This window comes from Sycon ciliatum, chromosome 8, assembly GCF_964019385.1.
Source record: "Sycon ciliatum chromosome 8, ocSycCili1.1, whole genome shotgun sequence".
Lineage (NCBI taxonomy): Eukaryota > Metazoa > Porifera > Calcarea > Leucosolenida > Sycettidae > Sycon > Sycon ciliatum.
In genome coordinates, this window is record NC_088650.1 from 33,487,975 (window position 1) to 33,509,876 (window position 21,902).

At 47.1% G+C, this 21,902-nt stretch overlaps 1 long non-coding RNA gene across 2 annotated transcripts; it reads right to left on the bottom strand.

The window, feature by feature from the left end:
- Window positions 1–14,335, bottom strand: LOC135822834 (uncharacterized). Of its 2 annotated transcripts, none has more exons than XR_010554550.1 (5): window positions 13,951–14,335; window positions 1,660–1,835; window positions 1,218–1,340; window positions 703–804; window positions 1–109 (listed from the first exon to the last, which is right to left on the bottom strand). It is a non-coding gene; the product is annotated as an uncharacterized LOC135822834 (long non-coding RNA). The 2 variants fall into 2 exon arrangements; XR_010554549.1 differs by having other exon boundaries at window positions 1,660–1,876.
- Between the last annotated feature and the right edge of the window lie 7,567 nt (window positions 14,336–21,902).

Consider the following 21,902-nt stretch of genomic DNA (forward strand, 5'->3'; position numbering starts at 1 on the left):
CACGCAGTGTGGTGTCCAAGGTGACACCATCACTGTCATGTGACAGTATCACCTTGACAACGTTGATCTTGTTATAGTGGACTGCCTCGTGAAGTGGAGTCCACCGGTACTGCAGAGAAAGAGAGAATGTGATGAGTATTGCTATACAACCATTACACTTACTAGTACTACAAACACACACCGACACAGACCTGGACAACTAGAACAAACGCATCAACACACGCACACACACACACACGCGTGCGCACACACGCGCGTGAGCACACACACACACACACACACACACACACGCACACATACGGACAGCTGTACAGACACACGTGGCCAGATATGTACAAAGAAACACATGGTTAACCAATGTACAGATTGTCCTACAGACATACAGACAGAAAAGTAGGAACATACAAACTGAGAATTCAGTTGAGACAACCAGACTCTACAGTTCTTTTCAAAACTATAGACGCGTAGGGTTTTTGAAATATTTCAAATTTGGCTCGACCTTTTTGAGAATAGTTTTCGGAAAATTGCTCAGGACCGCTCCACAATTACTCTCGTATAGTTTCTAAACGAATGGATAACAGACGCCCAATTTTGAAACATTTATGCACAAAGTGATCACAGATTTTATGTGGTATAGATGCTGACATAACAGTTTTTGCCCAGGTACGCGTCTATAGACTGTAAACTATCACTAGTTCTTACACAGCTGGCCTGCGCATTGACATCAGCTCCTCGTCCGATGAGTATATTCGTTAGTCGATCATTTCCACTCATTGCAGACCAGTGCAGTAGTGTCAAGTTGTTCTGTACACACACACACACACACACACACACACACACACACATACACACACAGGCACACACACAGAAACACACGCGTGCACGCCCACAAATACACAAACGTACACACACACACAGACACACACACCACACAGACACACACATGCACACACACACACACACACACACACACACACAAACATACACACGTGACAGACATACAGTCAGTGGTATATCCCAATGACGTCAAAACTTGGTGCACGTGGACATACAGATACATGGTTCAGTGCAGGGATACAGAAACACAGGAGTAAAATGTCAGACAGACAGACAGACCGATAGACAGACAGACGGGCAGACAAACAGACGGACACACAAAAAAACCATGACACTGAACAGTACTGAGTCTTGTAACAATCAAGAACACAACAACTTACGTTAGTTTCGTCTTTCTCATTCAACTCTACACTATGTACACTAAATATGTAGTGTACAATAGTGCAGAAGATTTCATCATTAAGACGCCAACCCTTGTAGCAGATCACAAGAAGGAGCATTGTCTGTGTGATATACAAAACAGAAAAAACGATTTGACAATTACAAAAACGACAGCAACAATACTCTCAGTACAATGCCATCAGGAGTTAGGAAACCTATTGATTGACCTCAGAGGCCAGCGATCCAAACCAGACAAATTGTCATAACTTGATTCCAGCTTGAGAGAAGCTTGCAGCAATTGCACATCCTGTAAAGTTATGTCACATCAGCGATTCCCACTGGTCACCAATCACTTGACAATGGTACAGACGAGAAGACAGGGTGTCACAGAAAACTCCCCCCCCCCCCCACACACACACTGTACAGCAACATTCTACTTACTCCCATTGAGTAGCAGCATGGTGATGATCTCCATGAGAATGGTTTCCATGTCACTTTATGTGATGTGGAGGACAATTGCGACTGCTCAGGAGGCACAGCAGCCTGAAGACTTTCCGTTGTGGCATATTCTCGCTGCACTTCCTCAGCAAACCCTTCGACTTCTAGACTGGACATGTCTGTACAGGGACAATGTGTACGTAACACAGACAGACACACACTAGACACACACAGACAGACAGACACATACAGACAGACACACACACACACACACACACACACACACACACACACACACACACACACACACACACACATAAAATACAAGTCATATACACGGAGCAATGGACAAACAGACCGTCACACACGGATGCACACACGGATGCACACACAGACACACAGACAGACGGACACATGGACGGACAGACACACAACAGACAGAGAGACACAGACAGACAGATGGACAGACACACAGACAGACAACAAGTACTCACATGCTATGACATACACAATGATCCAAACAAGATTTATCTCACGTGTCAATACTTGTATCTACGCTGATGCGTACGCACACACGTACACACTCGTCATGACGTCATACCCAATGCCATATTTAGAGTGAGACCAGGGAGTCGTAAAATACGTATTTTACGACTCCCTGAGTGAGACAACCTTTGACCCCACGTCCAGCTACGTCAGTCAGTGACTGTGTCAGTACTGGACAGTAGCTGAAAAAGGTGAAGACGATCAATGAACGACATCGCGGGGACATCTTCACAACACACTGCAACACAATGCAATTTACCTGTCTCTGCAAAACCACAGAAATCACAGACAAATGTTACACCTCATTACACGACAAGGCTACAGTCCTCAACCAGCAGTTCGCCTCCGTTGCTGTGCCGGATGATCCGTCGTTATCATTTCCAGCTCTTCGTGCCCACAGCCAACTTCATGAAACATTTGTTCAGGTCATCACCACAACTGCGGATGTTAGAAAGGCTATCGCCCGACTAAAGTCTCGCCGCAGTCCTGGCTTGGACACCATTACGAATGATGTCCTGAAGAAACTTGCCCCGTCGATTTCGTACCCCCTCTGCCGCATTTTAAATGTGTCCTTTTCGACGGGTAAATTTCCAGCAGCATGGAAACTCGCGAAGGTTGTTCCGGTTTACAAGAGCAAAGGCTCCAAGTCACAAGCCAGCAATTACCGTCCTATCTCCTTGTTGTCCTGTGTATCGAAACTATGTGAGCGATTATTCTTTGATAAGCTTTATGCTCATGTGTCGCCGGCCCTTGCCCCAGTGTCACGAACATCAGTCGTGATCATTTATGTGCCCCCTTTTTTGGCACCAAGTGATTCCCTTTTGTATGCACCCAGCCATGTCTAGTGGCTGTCCTGCAGCTAGCAGTGTGCTCTACTTGCTCTCTGTTGTATGCATGTATCCGTTTCTGGCTGCCGTGCATGTCGCGGTGTGCTCCCCTTTCTGCGCATGTATCCGTTTCTAGCTGCTACAGCTCGCGTTGCGCTTCCCTTGCTCTCCTATGTGTACACACGTCCATTTCTGGCTGTACACGCATGCCTATTTCTGCCTTCGCGCTGACCCCTGAGGAATCGCTTGAGCCTAGTATGGATCCAGTGATCCGAATGTAGCGTCGTTCCCAGCAAGAACTTGCCGACTTTATATTTTGTTGCTCTACAAGCAGCTTTTCGCTAGTCTTCTTCATGTCTCTTCTTAGAGTAGAGACCAGTTTTTTCCTGCTCTAATCAGTAGCTCAGAGCTACATCAATAGCAATAATAAAACCTTATAAAAGACAAAAAAACTCTTGTCGATGCGATGACAACGACGACAAACTGGTGCCAAAACCCTACTAAGTAGATGCCAGCGAAGAAGGATAAGACGCCCGTCGGGACTTTGTTCCTCAGACGTAGGCAGGTGCATGTGCAGCAAGTGGCCATTCAGAGAGACATCAAGGAAGCCTCTGCTCTGCTCCAGACCATCGAACCTACCTCTCCCGATCCGGACACCTTGCAAAAGCTAAGTTTCTTGTGCTCTGTTTTAGAATTTTTCCTTGTTAGCATATGACGATTTTTGTGGTAGTTTAGCTGAGATTTTGGTTCCTGAGAATCTGGGTATCGCTAAAGAAGATGTTGAAACTGAGTTAGACGATTGTGTAAATTGCTCATCATCTGTACGCTCCACAATCACTGCCATCAAACGCACGTTACACACGTCATCGCCTAGCGCGATCGGAAACCCAGCTGGCGCTAGCGACCCAGACTCACATGATCAACATGTCTTAGCCTCAGCATCACTACACGCTACCGCAACAAAACTGCTATCTACCACACAACAACAACATAAATCCATGACTCAAACACAGTCACAGCTCCTACAACAACAGACCGCTCTCCTCAACACGCTACCATCCCAATCTCAGCCTTGTACTACTTCAACATCAACATCTGTCAAATTACCAAAATTTGAAATTTCCAAATTTTCCGGAGATTTTTTGAAATGGAGCGAATTCCATGACATGTTCATGTCCTCAATTGACTGTAACACGGGGCTGTCAGAGATACAAAAACTCACCTACCTCAAGGACCACGTTACTGGGTTGGCCCATGACGCCATCTCCGGCCTCCCTTTGTCGAACGCAAACTACACCATTGCGTTGGATATCCTTCGTGCCCGATTCGGCACTAAACAAGTACTGGTGGATTCGCATTACACGTCAATGCTCGACTTACCTTCCGCGTCGAACACCACGACCTCGTTACGCAAGTTGTATGACCAGTTAGAAATTCACTTGCATAGCCTTGATGCTCTCGGCGAGAAAACTGACTCAGGCGTAATTATCTCCATCATGACAAGCAAACTTCCACGTGCCACACTTGTAACCCTTGAGCTAAAAAAGGGCCCAACGCCGTTGACCTGCCAGGATTTAAGAGACACTCTAGGAGTGTACATTGCGGCACACGAAGCGGCAGATCGCCTTTGCCCTGCAAAGAAGCCCAACGATACGAGTAGCTTCAAGGCCTCTCATGCCACATCCCCTTCCCCATCTTTATCTTCTGGGCATTCATTACCAGCACAAACAATGTCTCGGCGAAAGCCTACTTGTGCATTTTGCAAGGCCGAACATTATACAGACGAATGCACCAAAGTTACCACGATCAATGACAGACAGAAGGCAGCTAAAGGTCGTTGCCTCAAATGTTTCAGTACATGGCACAGTACACGTGAATGCACTAGCACAATCACTTGCTATCATTGCAAAACGTCTGGCCATCACCGCAGTTTGTGCCCGACTAAATTCACAGCCTCATCCCAAACCAGCCTAAGCGCTCATGCGGAGGTTTTCACACCTCACGCCAACACACTTACAGCGAACGGTGGTAGCCATGTCGTAATGCAAACGGCCGTAGCATCATGCTCAACACACGATGGTGACATTGTCAATGCGAGAATCTTGTTCGACACTGGTGCAAATCGAACGTATGTCACTTCACACTTAGCAACACGTCTCAACCTGCCTACAGTCGGTCAGCAGTATATTTCTTTAGCAACCTTTGGCAATAGCAAGCGACACACAACAGAATATGACCAGGTGGAAGTTAGGGTGCAGTGCAATGATGGCTCTATGCACCTCCTCAAAGCATGTGTGTTACCAGAAATAACTGCACCGATTCAGAGGGTAGAATTGGCAAAGCGGTATCCAGTCTTGCAATCCTTGCCCCTTGCCGAACCGCTAGCTTCTTCTTCAGGCTCATTGCCCATCGACATACTGGTGGGCCTCGATCACTACTACCATATTGTGGGTCCAGACCGCTTGGAACTTCCAGGGGGACTTGTCCTCCTGCAGTCTTCCCTCGGCTTCATTTGTACAGGTACGGTACCTACACCGGCCACGTCGGAGGGTCAATCATGTCTTGCAGTCCACAGTCACAGCGATGGAGATCCCTCTATGGACTTGCAGCGGTTTTGGGCAGCGGAAGAGTTCCCTGTCCCAGGCAACGCAGACCACGAAGACATCGTTCTTCAGCGATTCCTCCACACACTCTCTTTCGAGGACTCTCGCTATGTTGTCGAGTGGCCATGGCGGGACCTGCAAGACGAACTTCCATCCAACTACGGATTAGCACTGGGCCGACTGACCTCCCTTTTGAAACGTGTCACGTCAAAGCGTACTCTTCTTCAACAGTACAACAGTGTGTTGCAAGATCAGTTGACCAAAGGCATTATTGAGATAGTACCGCCTGGGCCCACTTCGAATTCTGTGCATTATCTTCCCCACCACTGCGTAGAGAAGCCTTCACACACGACTACAAAGCTCCGAATAGTCTACGATGCTTCCGCCAAGCTCTCACGCTCCCACCCCAGCCTGAACGACTGCCTAGCTGCTGACCCGAACCTCGTCCCTGATCTCGCTGGAATCCTTCTGCGTTTCCGCCTTTCGCCTATTGCCATTTCCAGTGACATAGAAAAAGCTTTCCTTCAACTCAGCCTATGCAAAGCGGACAGAGACGTCACTCGTTTTCTGTGGGTCAAGGACCTTGGTCAACCACCCTCACCAGAGAATCTTGTAGTCTACCACTTCTGTCGTGTGCCATTCGGGGTGATCAGTAGCCCCTTCCTTCTAGCAGCTACTGTTCGCCATCATCTCTCCATTGCCGACGTCCCAGACGCGCAAGAACTTCTTCGGAATATCTATGTAGACAACTTGTTTATTGGCGCAACCTCTCCTGATGAGGCCCTTCATAAGTACACTGCAACGAAGAAGTTATTCTCAGCCACATCGATGAATGCCCGAGAATGGTCCAGCAACAGTCCAGAGTTCCTTCACCACGTTCCCGAACTCGATTGCGCTTCAACCGGTACACAAAAGTGCCTTGGTATGCTTTGGGATACCTGTCAAGATAGTCTCTTCTGTACAAAGGTCGCTGCCACTCATGCCGTCATAGCAACCAAACGTCACCTACTGCAAACCGTGGCCAAGTTCTTCGATCCCCTTGGATTGCTTTCTCCTGTTCTGGTGCGCGCCAAGATACTTCTCCAGGACGTGTGGAAGTTAGATGTAGGCTGTGATGACCCTCTTCCACTTGAAATCTTGGATCGATGGCAGAGTATTGCGATTGATTTAGAAGAAGCGCATACTGTAGCCTTCCCTCGGTACGTCGGCAACGCATCACCCAATGTCTCGCATGCGCTCCATGTCTTCTGCGATGCGTCTGAAGCAGCCTATGGCGTAGCTGCCTATCTTGTTACCGACAATGCCCACGAGCGGGCATCTCACCTCATCTACAGCAAGTCTCGTGTTGCGCCAGTAAAGCCGTGCCTCCATCCCCCGCCTCGAGCTGATGGCAGCTCTACTTGGTGCCCGAGTCATCCTCTACTTACGCAAGGAGCTTCCTTTGGCCTTCTGCTCCACAGTGTTGTGGTCTGATTCTACCACCGTTCTCCACTGGCTACAATCAAATGACAAGTTGCCAGTCTTTGTCCTCAACCGTGTAACCGCAATACGAGCCGTCAACGATCTCCAGTGCCGTCATGTTCGCTCAGCTCACAACCCAGCGGATCTACCGTCACGAGGAGCATCAACCTCATTCCTACTGGACAACATCCTCTGGTGGCACGGACCGCCCCTCCTCACGCAGCCTCTAGCTGATCTACCATCAAGTGGCCCAATCGTGCACGCCACCATCGCCCTTGGGGAGGGTCCTCCGGATTCAAAGGTGCCAGAGTCTCAGCAACCACACAATAAAAAACCCGATGCACATCACAAGCAAAAAAAAAGATGTGATAAAACACCCCCATTTGATATTGATGTAACACGGTTTAATTCGTTCTACACCTTAGTACGTGTCTCTGGTTTGTGTGCCCGTTTTGTGTCCAGACTCAAATTGAAGCTACCGGGAGGGGCCACGGCTGGGCCTCTCCCCCTCAGCAGCAGGGAAACGGAACAAGCACAACTGCTTTGGATACGCCATTGGCAGCAGCGACACTACCCAGACGTTGTCGACTGCTTGGCATCCAACAAGCCTCATCAGCTGATCGGCAAGCTAGGCCTGTTCAGTGATGAAGACGGTATCATCCGGTGTCGTGGACGACTGGAAAATGCAGACCTGTGCAATGACGCCAAGTTCCCGATCCTACTACCCAGAGCTGTAGCCAGCCTCGTCATCACTGACTGCCACAAGAAAGTGTTTCACTTCGGTGTGAACCACACGCTCGCCAGCCTAAGACTGAAGTACTGGGTACCGAAGGGACGAGCGGCAGTCAAATCCACTCTGCGACTTTGCCAGGTTTGCCGGCATCACAGTGGTCCCCCATTCGCCAAACCAGATATGGCCCCCTTGCCATCATCGCGTGTGAAGCCATCCAGAGCCTTCAGCCACACTGGAATTGATTTCTTTGGCCCAGTATATGTCCGTGGCCAGCCAGTTGCTACAAAGGTCTGGGTCTGTTCGTTTTCCTGCATGTCCACCAGAGCAGTGCATTTGGAAACAGTGAGCAACATGACCACAAGTGAATTTCTGCTAGCCTTCCGCAGATTTGTTGCACGACGTGGAACCCCAGCACTCATAGTGTCGGACAACGCGCCACAATTCAAGGCAGCGGCCACAGCTTTAGAAGTCGCATTCCGCGATATTCTACACCATGAGGACGTCAGGTCCCACTTCGCCCATCATGATATCCAATGGCAATTCATAGTGGAATCAGCACCATGGATGGGTGGATTCTACGAGAGGCTTGTGGGCACAGTGAAGAAAGCTATGAAGAAGGCACTGGGCAGATCCCTAGTCAGTCTTCAACACCTCAGCACGCTGCTCACTGAGATAGAAGCAGTTGTGAATTCCCGTCCACTTGTTTACTCGACGAAGATGTCCGTACTGTACTGACACCTGGTCACTTCCTCTCCATCAGCCAGAGCACTGGCCTCTTTGATCTCCCGGAGACAAGTGACGACCCTGACTTCCGCCCGACTCCAACCACTGCCGAAGAGTTACTCGCCGGTTGGAAGAAAGGTCAGAACCGCCTCCATGAGTTTTGGCGCATGTGGTGCAATGACTACCTGCTGAGTCTACGCTCAACACACACCACCAATCACAGCCAAGGCCGTTCTGTCCTCCATCGTACACCTGCAATTGGAGAAGTTGTGTTGATAAAGGACCAGCTTCCCCGAGCATCTTGGAGATTGGGCAAGGTGTGTGAAGTACATGTCAGTGCAGACGACAAGATCAGGTCGGCGTCTGTCACTACTGCTGATCGCCGCACACTGAAGCGTCCACTCAGCTTACTCTGTCCGCTGGAACTGAGCGTGACAGCGACACCACCAGCCGGTGTTACAGCAGATGTCGCCTCAGAACCTGATGCCGTCACAGACTCTACTACATCTCGTCCACAGCGCGCTGCCGCAGCCAAGCAGAGAATTGCGCTGAAGAGTCTCATTGAAGATGATGCCGTCTAGCGCTACCAGTAAGCATATCTCTCCTTTCCTCTTTCCTGTACTGATTTTTCTCAAATTATTCTTTCGCTCATTTTTCTCTCCTTTCTTCTTGGTGGGGAGTGTCACGAACATCAGTCGTGATCATTTATGTGCCCCCTTTTTTGGCACCAAGCGATTCCCTTTTGTATGCACCCAGCCATGTCTAGTGGCTGTCCTGCAGCTAGCAGTGTGCTCTACTTGCTCTCTGTTGTATGCATGTATCCGTTTCTGGCTGCCGTGCATGTCGCGGTGTGCTCCCCTTTCTGCGCATGTATCCGTTTCTGGCTGCTACAGCTCGCGTTGCGCTTCCCTTGCTCTCCTATGTGTACACACGTCCATTTCTGGCTGTACACGCATGCCTATTTCTGCCTTCGCGCTGACCCCTGAGGAATCGCTTGAGCCTAGTATGGATCCAGTGATCCGAATGTAGCGTCGTTCCCAGCAAGAACTTGCCGACTTTATATTTTGTTGCTCTACAAGCAGCTTTTCGCTAGTCTTCTTCATGTCTCTTCTTAGAGTAGAGACCAGTTTTTTCCTGCTCTAATCAGTAGCTCAGAGCTACATCAATAGCAATAATAAAACCTTATAAAAGACAAAAAAACTCTTGTCGATGCGATGACAACGACGACACCCAGTCCAATCTGGTTTTCAACGAGGAGACTCAACCACCATGCAGCTGACACGCCTTGTGCAGGACATTGTGGCCCTTCGTCATGACCACCAACATGTTGGCATGTGTTTTTTCGACCTAGCCAAGGCGTTTGACACGGTATGGTTCCGTGGACTCCTAGCTAAATTATCTGCGATGTACAATGTTTCCGGAGTGTCTCTGGCGTGGATTACGGACTACCTAACAGATAGAACGCAATCAGTGTCAGTCGAAGGGGTACTCTCAGACCCACTGCCTGTGAAGTCGGGAGTCCCCCAGGGATCTATACTGGGGCCTCTACTATTCTTGTTGTATATAAACGATCTACCTGACTGTATAGATGGTTTGTCACTATTTGCTGATGACACAGCCCTCATTCAGTTTGACGCTGACATTGCAAACCTGTGTACGAAGCTTCAGACTGGAATCAATGTTGTTCATGAATGGATGTTGTCATGGCGTCTGAAACCCAATATCTTGAAAACAGAAATAGTCTTTCTCCCTCAAATAGACCACCCTCCTACATTTACCCTTCCCGGACTTGATTCGGCTATTAATATTACTATTGTAGATACGCACAGGCATTTGGGTGTTGTATTTGACTCGCAATTGTCCTGGAATTCTCACGTAGATTTTGTATGCAACAAAGTTAGCAAATCTGTAGGTTGCCTGATGTTTCACTGCTCCCACTTGTCTCCCGAATGTATTCGTCTCTTTTATAAATGCTACCTCCTTCCTATCTTTCTGTACGGCGCCACTGCTTGGCATTCCCTGCTTAGTAAATCTGCTGTACAGACACTAGAAATACATCATACACGTGTGTTGAAAATTATTTTTCGTAAACCCACTCTTTTCCCCTCTACTGATCTATCTAGTTTGGCCTCCACCAGCCCCATCTCCATCCTGTCGCAGAGACAGTCATGTGTTCTGGTCCATCGTATTAAACTGAACATTGTCCCTGAACATCTCACCAAGTATAATTGGTTTACTTTCGCACGGGACACTCGCAATGGCATAGTACTTCCCAGAGCTTTGTCAACTATGTTTACCAAATCTCCTATCTTCTCTGCATACTCGTATTGGCTCAAGCTGCCCATGGAAATGAAGACAATATCCAATATTAGACAGTTCATAGACCATGTTAAATGTCATGCCACGTTGTAGGCTCGCTCGCCTCTTTTGCTAGTTTATCTCGCCGCTCTCCACCATGGTCAACATAGTGATACATTTCACCCCGCTGATGCATTATTTTCTTCCGATTATCATCTTCTTTCCTTCATTTTTTTTTCTTCTCTTGCCATGGCTGGCTAACGCCCCTTCCTTTGCATTGGCTTCTGCCATTGGACGGTGAAATAATAATAATAATAATAATAATATTAACTGGTTTGAGGGAAAGAGACAAACGGGAAAGGTCTGAAGAAAAAATTGACTGTCACCACCAGGACTCGAACCAGGGACCCTCGCTTGTAGCCAGCGATGCTCTAACCACTGAGCTATGGTGTAGTCGTCATCCCAGCAGAGGCCGTTCAACATTTTCTTCAGACTTCGTAACTCACACTTCCTGTGAATCTACACAGGCGGGTGGGACGCAGCCCTCACTGTAACCCACACACTTCACGTACAAACTAGCACGCGGGGAGCCCCAAGTCATAAAATATTAACTGGTTTGAGGGAAAGAGACAAACGGGAAAGGTCTGAAGAAAAAATTGACTGTCACCACCAGGACTCGAACCAGGGACCCTCGCTTGTAGCCAGCGATGCTCTAACCACTGAGCTATGGTGTAGTCGTCATCCCAGCAGAGGCCGTTCAACATTTTCTTCAGACTTCGTAACTCACACTTCCTGTGAATCTACACAGGCGGGTGGGACGCAGCCCTCACTGTAACCCACACACTTCACGTACAAACTAGCACGCGGGGAGCCCCAAGTCATAAAATATTAACTGGTTTGAGGGAAAGAGACAAACGGGAAAGGTCTGAAGAAAAAATTGACTGTCACCACCAGGACTCGAACCAGGGACCCTCGCTTGTAGCCAGCGATGCTCTAACCACTGAGCTATGGTGTAGTCGTCATCCCAGCAGAGGCCGTTCAACATTTTCTTCAGACTTCGTAACTCACACTTCCTGTGAATCTACACAGGCGGGTGGGACGCAGCCCTCACTGTAACCCACACACTTCACGTACAAACTAGCACGCGGGGAGCCCCAAGTCATAAAATATTAACTGGTTTGAGGGAAAGAGACAAACGGGAAAGGTCTGAAGAAAAAATTGACTGTCACCACCAGGACTCGAACCAGGGACCCTCGCTTGTAGCCAGCGATGCTCTAACCACTGAGCTATGAATAATAATATAATATGAATAATAATAATAATAATAATTTCTAATTTTCTTTCACCGCCCACGGCCCTCTTGGGCGAAAATTTGGAAAGGAGTTTTAAGTTTGGTTTTGAGAGATTTGGAGAGACTTTAATTTTTTTTTTTTTGTAGCCAAGGACTTTGTGCGGCCGTGGGCGGTGAAAGAAAATTAGAAATCATGACAAGGCTACAGAGGAGTTACGCCATCCTTATTAAATAATAATAATAATAATAATAATATAATAATAATAGTCAAGTGTCAAGTAAAGTCGGCGGAATAGCGCGAGCTCCGGTGTGGGGAGCAAACCTTTCTTATAATAATAATAGTCAATTTTTTCTTCAGACTTTTCCCGTTTGTCTCTTTCCCTCAAACCAGTCAATATTTTATGACTTGGGGCTCCCCGCGTGCTAGTTTGTACGTGAAGTGTGTGGGTTACAGTGAGGGCTGCGTCCCACCCGCCTGTGTGGATTCACAGGAAGTGTGAGTTACGAAGTCTGAAGAAAATGTTGAACGGCCTCTGCTGGGATGACGACTACACCATAGCTCAGTGGTTAGAGCATCGCTGGCTACAAGCGAGGGTCCCTGGTTCGAGTCCTGGTGGTGACAGTCAATTTTTTCTTCAGACTTTTCCCGTTTGTCTCTTTCCCTCAAACCAGTCAATAATAATAATAATAATAATTACTACAACTGCCTACGACAACTATCGACGAAAGAATACTGCTCTCCACCTCAAACAACATCAACTCTGTACCGTTGACAACCATGCAAGAAGAAAACGACAGTTCGAAGAAAGGTACGTCTCCACCAAAAATGAATGAAACAATTTTAACTTCAACTTGACAAGCATGAACAGTAACAACAGCAAACACTTGATATTCGAACAATCTCCATCGTCGATCGCAACTAGAAATACCTATCCATCCTCCTGCTCGTCAGGTCTACCTTCGTTACAAAGAACTGAAAAGTACTTCGTCTTCAAGACTCGGGTCAATCAGTAGGTCCCTGAATGACCGTCGCGTTGCGACACGGGACAAAGACAAAGATGGAGACCAACGACCAACGAGACGACACTACTAACGAAAATATGGGAAGTAAACGAAAAGAAAGAGATGGAGTGCCACCATTTGCAACTTACATTCCTTGTTCGAGTAACGTTGATGACATTGAAAACGATCTGCCTTTCTCTACTTTCTCACCATATGTAGGAAACATGATGAACTTCTCTTGTCTATTGAGAGTTCTAAACATGGTCTATTCTAACTTGCCATACGGATAAAGTCATAGTTGAACTTCTCATAGACGAACACTACTACAAGTGGCGAGTCTAAATGGAAGAGCTGAAGAAAGTCTTCCTTGAACGTTGTCTTCAAGTAGCAGTGAAGAGTAAAGAAGAACCGTGGCGTGGAAGTGCGGAGGGCCTTGACCGGATGATGCAGCAAAGAAGTAACTCACTGTTTGAACTTTGGACTTTGGCCTACAGGTTATGAACCGCTACCGAACGATCCACAGCTAGCTGGATAGCTAGAACGATAACTTGTAACAGAGCAAGAACAGGGGAGTGAATGGAATGATCCAGTCGCTAACGTGAGCAAATGAACCCATTATGGCAACCAGGTCAGTGCAGTACCTGACTGGTTTCTACGAAGCAAGTGCACACACGCTAGTACGCTACCTCTCAACCGTGTCACTCTGCCTGATAACCTAGCTCTGGAGTAGGCATACTATATCAGTGATACTAATACTACATTGTAGGGGGATTTTAAATAGACCTATAGCACATGTTGTGTTTTACTTACTGAGTGAACCGTCCTTTCCGTGAAATCTTCTTCACACGTTGGCCGAGTGGACTGACTGGAATACGTATATCGTTTAGATAAGGATAGCGTTATTCTGAACTTATTACTCACTGAGAGAGCGTTATGCTAAACCTTTTATTCACTGGGAAAGCGTTATGCTGAACTTGTTACTCACTGAGAGAGCGTTGTGGCCACTACAGACTGGATTATTAGTTGATAGAAAGAGTAACAATGACTGGAAAGGATAATGCACGACTAACAAAGGTAGGTAGGGACTGTTTAACAACACTACCGTAGAAGACGTTTACAAGAAATGAGAAAAGGGACGGAGACGAAAACCACCAACTAACAGTGGACTGTGCCGTGCGAAATGGACGACTGAGCGGTGCAGATGAAAATGACGATCTAATCTAATATTTGAACGAATCGTGCTTTACATGCATGTGGTAAATGGCAAGATATGCAGCTCCCTGTCTGGCAGACCACGGACGGCAGTCTACTTACCAATACTGGTTTAGCTTTGTGCCTGTGTGCCTTAGCGAGAACTCCGGCATCTCGTGTTCGCAGCACTGCCTGTGTGCCTTAGCCAGAACTCCGGCATCTCGTGTTTGCAGCACAGCCTGTGTGCGTCACGTGTGTCAGTGTGCTGTCACGTGATATGCTACACGTCTGCACGATGTCGTCCCGCTCGGCACAGACCGAGACCATAAAAAGTAATGTGTTGTTGACATTGGTGACAAGAATCACATTCACACATGTAGACTACACACATAATGAGGGACCTACCCCACTACCCCATTACCTCATAACAACACTACCTGGAACCAATCACCATTCAATGCTACGCTCTTCTCATCAAATATGGACAAAGAGCTGATGACATCATGTCTTAGGGTACAGTCCCATACAGACCAGGGTGGTGTCGGTGTTGTCAATCTGATTGTCGTAAAATTCTATTTTTATAACTGGTTGTTGCCAAACACATGTCAGCATAATGACATGACGTCACTGAGCAACTTGACAATGTAGACACTGTAGTAGCTGCTTGTGTGTGGTCTGGTGTACAACTCAGCAACAGACTGTACATTTGGGTGTGGTCTGGTGTACAACTCAGCAACAGACTGTACATTTGGGTGTGGTCTGGTGTACAACTCAGCAACAGACTGTACATTTGGGTGTGGTCTGGTGTACAACTCAGCAACAGACTGTACATTTGGGTGTGGTCTGGTGTACAACTCAGCAACAGACTGTACATTTGGGTGTGGTCTGGTGTACAACTCAGCAACAGACTGTACATTTGGGTGTGGTCTGGTGTACAACTCAGCAACAGACTGTACATTTGGGTGTGGTCTGGTGTACAACTCAGCAACAGACTGTACATTTGGGTGTGGTCTGGTGTACAACTCAGCAACAGACTGTACATTTGGGTGTGGTCTGGTGTACAACTCAGCAACAGACTGTACATTTGGGTGTGGTCTGGTGTACAACTCAGCAACAGACTGTACATTTGGGTGTGGTCTGGTGTACAACTCAGCAACAGACTGTACATTTGGGTGTGGTCTGGTGTACAACTCAGCAACAGACTGTACATTTGGGTGTGGTCTGGTGTACAACTCAGCAACAGACTGTACATTTGGGTGTGGTCTGGTGTACAACTCAGCAACAGACTGTACATTTGGGTGTGGTCTGGTGTACAACTCAGCAACAGACTGTACATTTGGGTGTGGTCTGGTGTACAACTCAGCAACAGACTGTACATTTGGGTGTGGTCTGGTGTACAACTCAGCAACAGACTGTACATTTGGGTGTGGTCTGGTGTACAACTCAGCAACAGACTGTACATTTGTGTGTGGTCTGGTGTACAACTCAGCAACTGACTGTACATTTGGGTGTGGTCTGGTGTACAACTCAGCAACAGACTGTACATTTGTGTGTGGTCTGGTGTACAACTCAGCAACAGACTGTACATTTGGGTGTGGTCTGGTGTACAACTCAGCAACAGACTGTACATTTGGGTGTGGTCTGGTGTACAACTCAGCAACAGACTGTACATTTGGGTGTGGTCTGGTGTACAACTCTACAACAGACTGTACATTTGGGTGTGGTCTGGTGTACAACTCAGCAACAGACTGTACATTTGGGTGTGGTCTGGTGTACAACTCAGCAACAGACTGTACATTTGTGTGTGGTCTGGTGTACAACTCAGCAACAGACTGTACATTTGGGTGTGGTCTGGTGTACAACTCAGCAACAGACTGTACATTTGTGTGTGGTCTGGTGTACAACTCAGCAACAGACTGTACATTTGGGTGTGGTCTGGTGTACAACTCTACAACAGACTGTACATTTGGGTGTGGTCTGGTGTACAACTCAGCAACAGACTGTACATTTGGGTGTGGTCTGGTGTACAACTCTACAACAGACTGTACATTTGGGTGTGGTCTGGTGTACAACTCAGCAACAGACTGTACATTTGGGTGTGGTCTGGTGTACAACTCTACAACAGACTGTACATTTGGGTGTGGTCTGGTGTACAACTCAGCAACAGACTGTACATTTGGGTGTGGTCTGGTGTACAACTCAGCAACAGACTGTACATTTGGGTGTGGTCTGGTGTACAACTCAGCAACAGACTGTACATTTGTGTGTGGTCTGGTGTACAACTCAGCAACAGACTGTACATTTGGGTGTGGTCTGGTGTACAACTCAGCAACAGACTGTACATTTGTGTGTGGTCTGGTGTACAACTCAGCAACAGACTGTACATTTGGGTGTGGTCTGGTGTACAACTCTACAACAGACTGTACATTTGGGTGTGGTCTGGTGTACAACTCAGCAACAGACTGTACATTTGTGTGTGGTCTGGTGTACAACTCAGCAACAGACTGTACATTTGGGTGTGGTCTGGTGTACAACTCTACAACAGACTGTACATTTGGGTGTGGTCTGGTGTACAACTCAGCAACAGACTGTACATTTGGGTGTGGTCTGGTGTACAACTCAGCAACAGACTGTACATTTGGGTGTGGTCTGGTGTACAACTCAGCAACAGACTGTACATTTGGGTGTGGTCTGGTGTACAACTCAGCAACAGACTGTACATTTGGGTGTGGTCTGGTGTACAACTCAGCAACAGACTGTACATTTGGGTGTGGTCTGGTGTACAACTCAGCAACAGACTGTACATTTGGGTGTGGTCTGGTGTACAACTCTACAACAGACTGTACATTTGGGTGTGGTCTGGTGTACAACTCAGCAACAGACTGTACATTTGGGTGTGGTCTGGTGTACAACTCAGCAACAGACTGTACATTTGTGTGTGGTCTGGTGTACAACTCAGCAACAGACTGTACATTTGGGTGTGGTCTGGTGTACAACTCAGCAACAGACTGTACATTTGTGTGTGGTCTGGTGTACAACTCAGCAACAGACTGTACATTTGGGTGTGGTCTGGTGTACAACTCTACAACAGACTGTACATTTGGGTGTGGTCTGGTGTACAACTCAGCAACAGACTGTACATTTGGGTGTGGTCTGGTGTACAACTCAGCAACAGACTGTACATTTGGGTGTGGTCTGGTGTACAACTCAGCAACAGACTGTACATTTGGGTGTGGTCTGGTGTACAACTCAGCAACAGACTGTACATTTGGGTGTGGTCTGGTGTACAACTCAGCAACAGACTGTACATTTGGGTGTGGTCTGGTGTACAACTCAGCAACAGACTGTACATTTGGGTGTGGTCTGGTGTACAACTCTACAACAGACTGTACATTTGGGTGTGGTCTGGTGTACAACTCAGCAACAGACTGTACATTTGGGTGTGGTCTGGTGTACAACTCTACAACAGACTGTACATTTGGGTGTGGTCTGGTGTACAACTCAGCAACAGACTGTACATTTGGGTGTGGTCTGGTGTACAACTCAGCAACAGACTGTACATTTGGGTGTGGTCTGGTGTACAACTCTACAACAGACTGTACATTTGGGTGTGGTCTGGTGTACAACTCAGCAACAGACTGTACATTTGGGTGTGGTCTGGTGTACAACTCAGCAACAGACTGTACATTTGGGTGTGGTCTGGTGTACAACTCAGCAACAGACTGTACATTTGGGTGTGGTCTGGTGTACAACTCAGCAACAGACTGTACATTTGGGTGTGGTCTGGTGTACAACTCAGCAACAGACTGTACATTTGGGTGTGGTCTGGTGTACAACTCAGCAACAGACTGTACATTTGGGTGTGGTCTGGTGTACAACTCAGCAACAGACTGTACATTTGGGTGTGGTCTGGTGTACAACTCAGCAACAGACTGTACATTTGGGTGTGGTCTGGTGTACAACTCAGCAACAGACTGTACATTTGGGTGTGGTCTGGTGTACAACTCTACAACAGACTGTACATTTGGGTGTGGTCTGGTGTACAACTCAGCAACAGACTGTACATTTGGGTGTGGTCTGGTGTACAACTCTACAACAGACTGTACATTTGGGTGTGGTCTGGTGTACAACTCAGCAACAGACTGTACATTTGGGTGTGGTCTGGTGTACAACTCAGCAACAGACTGTACATTTGGGTGTGGTCTGGTGTACAACTCTACAACAGACTGTACATTTGGGTGTGGTCTGGTGTACAACTCAGCAACAGACTGTACATTTGGGTGTGGTCTGGTGTACAACTCTACAACAGACTGTACATTTGGGTGTGGTCTGGTGTACAACTCAGCAACAGACTGTACATTTGGGTGTGGTCTGGTGTACAACTCTACAACAGACTGTACATTTGGGTGTGGTCTGGTGTACAACTCTACAACAGACTGTACATTTGGATGGTCGTGGATGAACAGGTCTAATGCTGTAATAGACTATGACGATTGTGTAGGAGTGAAATGGTGTTTTGGAGTGCTGTTGCTGCTGCTGTTGTTGTTAGTAGGAATGTACGAGCGGGTTCTGGGCCAGGGGGCGCCCGGGTCCCAAAAAATGGGGTATTATTGAAAAATGGGGTACTAATAGTACCCCATTTTTGCGGTGAAAATTATTTTTGGCCCGGTTTTTTTGCGGATAAAAATATGTGCCAGGGGGTGCCCCTACCTCAAAAAAAATGGGGTATTATTGAAAATATGTGTTGTGCACATGTGGGTTTGAATCTTACTTTTTTGGGCCACCTTGCCCCGGATGGGAGTGGGTATAAAAAGTAGAATGTTGAATATGGTGTTTATCATGAAGTTTTTTCCGTGACCTACCCCACCTCCCCATGCAATTTTTCAAAAATGGTCCTGCTCGCACACACGTCAGAAAGGTCAGTTCTTGATAGATACGATACATGTCATTACAAAGAATAATGGAACGAACAGTGAATATCGCAATGGAGTGGAGGAGAAAGGTAGTACAATTCAGTTCTTGTTGTCCTGATTTCATCAAGCTGGTATTGGATGAGAGACCACAAAGTTTACTCTTCGAATACGTGTGAGGATGGATTCACCCATGATCTCTTCCGTGACACGCAGTACGAGGTGGAGTTGTCGGACGCTCTGATGTGCACCAATGGTTCCACCCAGTCAGCAATGGAACTGTCAGTCGACGACCTCCTTTGCACCGTCATCGTGTCAACAGTCGACTCGGGTAATTTGGAGATGAATCCATCGTCGTCGATGTCGATCGTACCAACTCGCACACGAATCCGCGTTACTCTTGTTGCAACGGCACGGAGTTGAACGGCCTTGGTACTACGTCGTACACGCACACGATCAACTCGAGAGACTTCATTTTTCGTTCACCTCCTTGACAAGTTGCATTACGTCGCTGGAATCCAAATAGGTTGCATCAGCGAAGAGGTCGATGATGTGTTGAGAGCACGGTTCGTCACGCATGTCACTAAGCTTGTAGAATGAGTGTCTACCATCAGTCCACCTTCGCAGTATGTCACCATCATCAGTCTCACTAATAGTTCCGTAGTCCTCCACACCACCGATGACGATTTTAGGAAGGTGCTGTTTCCTATTCTTCACATTCAAGATCAGACTGGTGACCCTGCAGATAATATACTCAGCAGCAGTGAGTGGTGACATATCGAATCTTCTGGGATGTGCTATCATCGGGTCAAGATCCCTGGTTGTCTTGCTAGCACTGAGGCGACGGATTGAGAACTCTTCATTATCGCATGAAAATAAATACCATTTCTCTGCTCTGCACGTCTCAGAAAATGTCCACGCCATTTTAGCTTCTTCACACTGCAAGAAGGAGTCGATAATGAAACTGCAGGTTGAGACTACTTCACCTCGAGGTCAAAGTTCACGCCGCGATGACCTTTGTAAACAAGGCTACGTCTAGACGTCTCAAACAAGACCAAGGGGTCACGCCACGGGGAGGTGACGACCTTGGAGAACACGATGTGTTTCGAAAGCGGAAAGACGCCCCCGTCATGGTGAGTCTTTTTTGTTCGGGTTTGGAATCTTTCGACTATGATATCAGATTGAGATGTGAATGCCTTTCTTCTATTGAAATGTCGATGAGACGGAGGATTTTTCTAGCTTTCTGCTCATATAATTCTTACTCTCATAGTACTTGATTTTCATATATTTTCAGGGGTGGAAATACGTAAGGCACACGGACCATGGATGCGCACATCATGGAGTGTGCATTGACGTCACAGTGGATTGTAGGATGCATCATGTACCACACAAACACACACACACACATGCACATAATATACATACACTGTGCAATGACATCACAGCGAACTGCACGATCGGTGGATGCTATACATATACGGAATTCCGTGGTCTCTTCTCATACAGAGATGGTAGAGAGGAATTCAAAAGGAATCTTGGAAAGAGGACTCAACTGTCAATAGAGCGATATTCCCCACTCGGAGCACGAATATTCCCCGGGTCTTGCGACAGAGTAAATAAGGGAGATGTTAGTGCTGATCACGCTCTATTTGGGATAGTACATGGGATAAATGGATTATACCATTCGTACTCTGTGCATACCGTACCCATTATATTTTCAATCGTGCTGACGCACTCATGAAAATATCTAGCGGTGTACCCCTCGTACCAAGAGTACATGTACTCTTGCTCGTACTCGTGGGATAATCGATACATGTCTTAGTGCTGATCGCGCTCTATTTGGAATAGTACATGGGATAACTGGATTATACCATTCGTACTCTGTACATACCGTATCCCTTATATTTTTCGTCGTGCTAACGCACTCGTGAAAGTGTCCAGCAGTATACCCCTCATACTCATGCGATAATTCTCATGAACGCCATCAGCTTGTACATAGCACTCAATCATTTATTTTTTATTTTTCAATATGAATGACATTGTGAATCATGACCGAAGACTGTTCACATCCTTCTTTGTGAGCCAGGTATTGAATTTATTATCTGTGTAGCCTTTCCATTGCACAAGACGTTGATCCTTGTTGTATTTTAACACCTTGTCGAATCTCAAACCGGTCTCTCTGGCGTGTTGCAGTTCTGCTTCGTAAAACGATCCGATGATGTGTTCTCCCATCAGATCACGAATCCTGTAGGTGTGTGGTGATGTTGATAGGATTTCATCCACCTCGAATACTTCCTCCGTCCAGTTCGCAGTGTAGCCCTTCTCGAAATGACGCTTAGATACGGTTAGGCGCACCTCGTCACCCACTTTGAACTTGGGTTTTGACTGCAGGGGGTCTTGTTGATCTGCATCTTTTGGTATTCTACCGTTCGATGCTTCGTGAGGTGTCATCCCAATGCTTCTATGCTTTGACTGGTTGTAGCGGTCTAGTAGATGAGGTAGGACATTGAGGTACGTGTTCGTGGATTTCTCTGTAAAGTGACGCCACATTCTTGCCTTCAACGTTCTATTGAAGCGCTCGACCACCACCGCTTTACCCTCGTTATGGGTGCTGTACATGATGACGTTGTGTTGTGATAACCATCGTTTCATGGGGGCATT